This window comes from Meleagris gallopavo, chromosome 1, assembly GCF_000146605.3.
Source record: "Meleagris gallopavo isolate NT-WF06-2002-E0010 breed Aviagen turkey brand Nicholas breeding stock chromosome 1, Turkey_5.1, whole genome shotgun sequence".
In the NCBI taxonomy this organism is placed as follows: Eukaryota; Metazoa; Chordata; class Aves; order Galliformes; family Phasianidae; genus Meleagris; species Meleagris gallopavo.
Genome location: NC_015011.2, coordinates 126,942,350 through 126,948,651, shown reverse-complemented (window position 1 = coordinate 126,948,651; position 6,302 = coordinate 126,942,350).

The window sequence follows — 6,302 nt, the reverse complement described above, 5'->3', positions numbered from 1 at the left end:
TTTTTCCCTGATTCTCTCCCCCCATCCCACTGGGAAGGGAGGAAGTGAGTGATATCAACTGAGTGGTACTCAGCCACCAGCCGTGTTAAATCACAACACTGACAGCACTCATAGGGAACCAGACCAAACCATACTTGCTTCAATTTATGATCACTGTCCTTTCTCCTCTCACCATGCACCACTGTGAAGGATCCAGCCCCATCTCCTTGGTGACACTGACAGGCCAATACTAGCAGGTGACCCCAAAGCTGCAGGATGACAGCCCAGTTCCCCCACTGCTCCTCAAGGGGTGGGTGCTCCAGACCCCAACACCTTCTGGCCATCCGCTGAGCTCCTACCAGTCTGTCTTTGGCTGTCCTGTGCTGGGGGTCCCAAAACTGGATGCAGTAGTGTAGATGCACTCTAATGAGTGCTGCATAGTGGAGAAAAACAAAATGCTGAAGACTACCTTATATATTGTCACTGAATTGTTAAGTAGTTTTTAAGTTATTGGATCCTCCCACAGCTTTCTTTCTCCATATGTAAAATGTGGATGACAGATCTGGAATACTCTGGATGTTACACAAAAAGCCTTGGTGTAAAACAGAGCTTATTATTCTTACTGTCAGTACTGCTGCTTGCTTCCCAGAGTCAGATTAGTTCCCTGGAAGAGGTTAGGAGGTCTCATAAGAATTTAAGGGAATGCTCTGAGATGGCCTTGTAATGCTCTACACACATTCTGCTTCAACTCACTGAAAGCCTGGAAATGCTCAGACTCACACAAATCCTATAAATTCTATCTTACCATAATCCTCAAACTATGGTGAAAACTCAGGATATGTTGGCCTGAGGGCAGAGGTTGATGCTGCTTCATCATGTCAGTGAACAAATGCATATTCCTTAGGCCCTAACTCCTATCACAGCTCAATTAGGTCATGTCAGTTACTAGAATCATATGAGTGTCTTTTTGTGTGCACACACTGTCTTCCCTTTCATCTTCCTTGATACCAAGACCTCATTAAACTCACTTTTAGTAATAGTCCTTATCAAGCTTTCTGGAATGGTATTACAGTACCAAAATAAAAGCAAGCTGTAGAATGCAAACTGACTGTAAACTTAGTTTTAATTCCAGTTATACATACGTTATCTCAAAAGGATCGTGATGCTAGTATGTTATCTTCAGAAGTACAGTCACTGAAATAAGCATGTCTTACCACTTAGCTAACTGTGTCATGTGTATTTTGCACAAGCACTCCACTTAACAAAGACCTAGCTTAATTACTGCTGTAGGTATAATGACCAGTTTGTTGGGTATTGACTAAACAGGGCTCACAGCACATGCAACCAACCACTGAAATGTGTACATAATATCAAGTAAAATTTTCTTCATCTGCCCAAGCTTACTCCAAATGTGCAATCAATGTAGAAGAGGCTGTTCATACAAAAGGCTTTGCTCCTCTGCCCTTAGCACATGTATTTCCTTGTTCGACTCAAACGCAAACATTCTCTCAGGCAAGGTTTATACAGTAGCATACTCATGAAGCTTCATAATCATGCAGCAGGTTTCACGTGTAACTTCAAGCACCTGTAACTTCAGGGGCTTTATATCTTGCTTTGCTCTCAAAGACAAAAGTACAAAACATGTACAAGTGAAGCTTGTACTTTTGGAAGAATGTCTTGGCTATTACCGTTTTCAGTCAAAAAAAAGCCCACAGTTCTGCTATTTTCTGTCTGAAACGTTCTTTTCTCATATATATACATTGGTCATAATAGGTTAATTACCTAATAGACTTCGTCCCTAGTATATAAATGCTTTGTCTCTTGGAGGTCAGTTTAAAAAAAGAGACATAAAATCCATTTGTTATTAATGTATTTCTTCCAGCACATACAGTCTGGACCCTTTTTTTTTTTTCAATGTGAATAGAGTGCATGCATTCTCTATATAAAAGTGGTTCATTTATAATATTGGTGTACAATATCAATCATGCTTTATCCCAAAGTCCTCAGGAAAGCATCTTCAACATGATCTGATTTGCAAGTTAATGTGCATTGGGCAATAATGGAGCCAGGTTTCAAGGCTGAAGGAATAAAATAAACCAGGATTCTCAGCTTTTTCTAGAGATGCATGTTTCTAATTCAATCATTTATATTGTACGTATGTATGTACACATACTATACTCATACACGTGTATACATATGCATATATACACTTTCTATAAGGAAAAGTGGCAATTTCTGTCCTGTGAGCTTAGCATTTGACTCCACGTCAGATTCACATTTTAAAATTTGAATGCTCTGGATTCCTTCTTCCAACTTCATATAATATTCTTCCATCTTTATTTTCCCATTCTCTTCTCTTTCTTCATCAATCACAATCAATTTTTTTCACATATTTTTCTCGGTCATAATCCACATTCATTGTATGTGCTACAAAGGAACTCTGAATGTCACCTTATTGGTATCCTTTAGAGATGATTTAATTTAACCGTGACTCGGGAAATCGCCGGTAAGAATCTTTAATATTCAAGAGCGGTGCATCAAAACATCCAAAAGGAGAGCACAATTCTCAGCAGCAGCCAATGCTGTGAACCTCTCCAAGAAGAAACTCAAATTTCCTCATTTGGATAAAATTTTGAAAGCCGTCGGAGTGCCTTTAACAAGAGCAGACACCGTAGTGCAGCTGAACCATATGCACCATATCAAGCACACACATTAAAAGCAGTACATTAAAATAAGAAAGGTTATTCTAAAGGCTATTTACTTGAGAAGCCAGCTTAATGCAGAACAACAAATAACCAAGTGTGTGCTGCTTTCCAATACACCCATCACTTTGTCAGCCCACTTCAGGAAAATCAATCTGTGCAGTTTGTCTACAAACCGCGTTATGTGCTAAATAGTCACAGTCAAGATTACAGATGAGAAGAAAAAGCAGAAAACCCTTATGGAGCAAAGGAAAATTAGGGACTGGGAGGGGCGGGAGGGGAAGCCATCTGCTGAGAAATGGCAGGGTGACTTCTCTGTATGGTGTAATAGTGAGCTGCGCCCTGTTGGCAGTGCCATGGTAGGCCAGCGCCTGGTGGCACATCACCAATGCGTCATGTCAGCACATGGGTATGGATCTTAAGTGAAGACCGCATGGTTTGGTGCTTTAGAACATCCTGTAGCAACACCAGCATTAACACTGCCAATGCCAGGCCATCATTACAACAACAAAGGAAGAAGCAACACAGCCTTCTCATGCTCCAGGTTTAATACACTTGTTACAGTGACACAGCCCCCAAATTTACCACTTACGGCCATTCTAGTTTCACTATGTGATAAACATGACATAGTTAATTCTCTATTGCCCAGATCTCCCAGATCTCCCAGATCTGACAGCCATGAGGAATCACCACAAGACCATCCTGCTTCAGTCCTGCACAGAGCTCCAGAAACCCTTTGGAACCTTCTGAAACCCTCCTTCCAGAGGCCTACAGTAAGCAGGGTGGGCACCGTGCAGGTGAAATGATGTGTCCTGGGGGCAGCTCTGCTCACCTGGAGAGGAGACAGCCATGCGGGATATGGGGATGACCAGCACAGCACTGCCCTGCCCAGGATCTGAAGAGAGCCTCTTACATGGGGTGGGTGACCAACAGCGCATGTTTCAAGCCATTTTTAGGAAGCAGTGTAACGTGCAGAGAGGGCACACAACGACTCTGACCCTTTTACCCCTTTTTATATGGAGGGAACAAGAAAATTAGCAAATCTGAGATGTTCATTGTCCATGAACATATGCTTACATGCCACACGCAGAAAATATTCAATGAAGTGTCTGGGAATTTGCCTGAACAGGGACTGAATGAAGTGTGACTTACCAGGAAGTAAGTGGCATGCTCCAGTCAGGTGTATTCTGCCTGCTGGGACCACACTGCAGCACAGTGCCTCACAGTAAGGATTTACCTTGTAACATCCGTTGCGCTTCTGAGGATGAAGCAGTAGTAACTCATTCACAGCATTTTTCATGCAAAGAGGCAAAGCTTTTAAATATCCTTCATACAGTGCCTGCACAGCCTATTACACTGCTTAGAGAACGGTAACACTTACTCAGCCTACTGCACTGCTGATGTTTGCAGTGTGGTAATGATTTCTCATGGCCCAGGTAGGACCATGATAACAAGTTGTCCTTGCCTTGAACAGAGGTACCACTCACAACACTGCAGCCCACATTCTGATGGATAACACCCACGGGTGATCCTGCTGCTAGCGTGTAGCTCTGTGCCAGCTATTTTAGATATCACCTCTGAAACACTGGGACGTGCTAGGAGAGAGCAATCGGGAAAATCATCGAGTTGTGGCAGAGGCACATAATAAAACTGCATAGAAATAAAACTGTCTAAACTTCTGAGCAAGAAAATAAGTACAAAAATATCATTTTTAGGTACTCCATTGTAACCGATTTGCCATTGATTACTGTTTTAACTGTTCTATCAACTTGAGCTGCTTCCTGCTGCTTCAACCTCACGTGCAAATCCATCAGTGCTTTTTCGGCTCCACTGAAACCAACTCCAGACTTCCACACCGAACCCAGCGAGGCCAGGATCTCACTCCTTTATACCAGGCGTCACAGCAGTGGGAAGGGGGGTTTTGCATTTGTAAGATTTTCATCCGTTAATACATAACAGTGCACACACACAGCACCCACCCAAAGCTGGTGAATCTGTGACTTCAACTACAGAAAAAATGCAATACCACTCACTATTGCTTTGCTTATTTTTCTGTTGTGCTAAGCTGAAAAAACACCCTTTAGTGTTTATATAAAACAATATATACATATTTATATATAAGCACATATATATTTGCTTTATTTAGAATAAAAGCTGTTAAAGGAATTATTTTCTGTATCACATCTCCTAGAGACTATGCTTAAAATAATAATGAGCCAGCTGGAAACGCTAAGGGTTGGACAATAACCGAGGGACCATTTCACATCTCCGCACATAGTGAGCTTTTTTATGTTAGTTAGGACACCAGGACTATAAAATAGGTTTGGTTGTATTGGCACCGATGACACTTCAACATACACAGACACACACACGTATCCATCAATATTTGAAGTTTCTTAAAAACCTTTTTAGTTTGCCACATCCCACCCAGTTCTGCAGGCAACATCTCCAAAGCTCCTTTCCAATAATTGACATGACGGGTGAAGCCCCTGTCATGATGCTGCTGCAATCCTCTGCCCAGGGACGTGCACACAGAGTGCTCTGTTGCTGGGGAAGGCAGCATGTGACACCACCTGGCGTGTCGGGGTGTGAAAAGGTTTTTGCAACTCAGGTGCAAACAAGTTTACTGACTGGTGAGGCTGCAAAAACAGCAAAAAAAAGGGGATGATGGGGCTGCTTTACTTTCACATAGTCCAAAGCATACAGAAAAGGGAGCGATGCCCATTTGGCTGTCTGCTCCTGTCCTTCCGTCGCCTGCTGCTCAGCACTGCTGGACCCGGCATTCTGGGGCACGCAGAGAGCTGCACACAACTGCACTGCTGCTGGAGGTGCAGGGTGAGGGAATGACGCTGTCACTGCTGCCACAATCACACAGCTGAGGCGCGTTGGCAGCAATGCCACGACCCATCAGGCCGGGTCACATACGGGCTGAGCAGAAGCCCAGCGGGAGGCTAGCCCTCTTCCCAGCAGCTGCCAGCCCGGCAGAGCCCCGGTTGCAGAGTCGAGAGCTCAGCCACAGCCCCTCAATGTCAAACCATCTCAAACCGCGCTGTCGCACCTCACACTTCCCTAGCTCTCCCCTTTAAACCCAACCGCGATTTCCTCCCGTTCCTGCTGCGCACACACATCAGTGGAACCGGAACGCGTCCCCACAGGGATGTGCGTGCGGACGGAGTTCGCCGCGCTCCAGACAGCCGCTCTCCAAGGGCGGGAGCATCGGCACCGCGCGCTCAGGACCATCCTGCCTTCAGCAGGTTTGCTTTAAACGCAAAGCGTCGATGTCTCTCCGCCTTAGCACACCGCGGCAAACGCAGCCTGACGGCAACGGCGGTAACACCGAGCCGCAAACGCCTTCAGGTGGGCGCACAGCCGGGCAGCGGCCGCTCCGAGCCGTCCCGGCACAGCGGCACGTACGCGCTCACCAGCTGCGCACCGCCAGCCCCACTCCCGCAGTCTCTGGGCAGCGCGCACCGCACGGACAGCACAGCGGTGGGCTCCACGCACGCCGGCAGACCTCCGTGCACACGTGCCGCGGGGAAGGCACGAGCAACTCGTCCTCTCCGCCCGCCTCCCGCCGCTGCCGCCGCTCACCGACATCCCCTTCCCCTCCGTCCCCGCGCT